Genomic DNA, 378 nt, shown 5'->3' on the forward strand with positions numbered 1-378 from the left:
AACGGGGAGGGAGGGAGAGAGTAAAGTAAGGATTTAGCTTGATGGATGAAGCTGTGGACCTCAAATAATCCCCCTAATCCCCATTAAATCCCCTCCCCATTATAATCACCTAAAAGGAAAAAGAAGCAAATCATCAGCGGAAATTCCTAATATAAATCCCTAAAAAGAAATTCCTATATATATATATCTCCCCCCCCCCGCCTCGCCTTCCTTCAAAGAACTGCGTCTCTCAACCACTTTAAAATCCAAGTAATCCAAAAAAAAAATACTTTTGCCCGATACGAGATACAAGTAAATGGGAAAGCAAAAAGCAAAAAAAAAAAAAACTAACTGGCAACTTTCCCGTGGCTACGGTATCCACACACACACACACGTCAA

This window comes from Penaeus monodon, chromosome 21, assembly GCF_015228065.2.
Source record: "Penaeus monodon isolate SGIC_2016 chromosome 21, NSTDA_Pmon_1, whole genome shotgun sequence".
Classification (NCBI taxonomy): Eukaryota; Metazoa; Arthropoda; class Malacostraca; order Decapoda; family Penaeidae; genus Penaeus; species Penaeus monodon.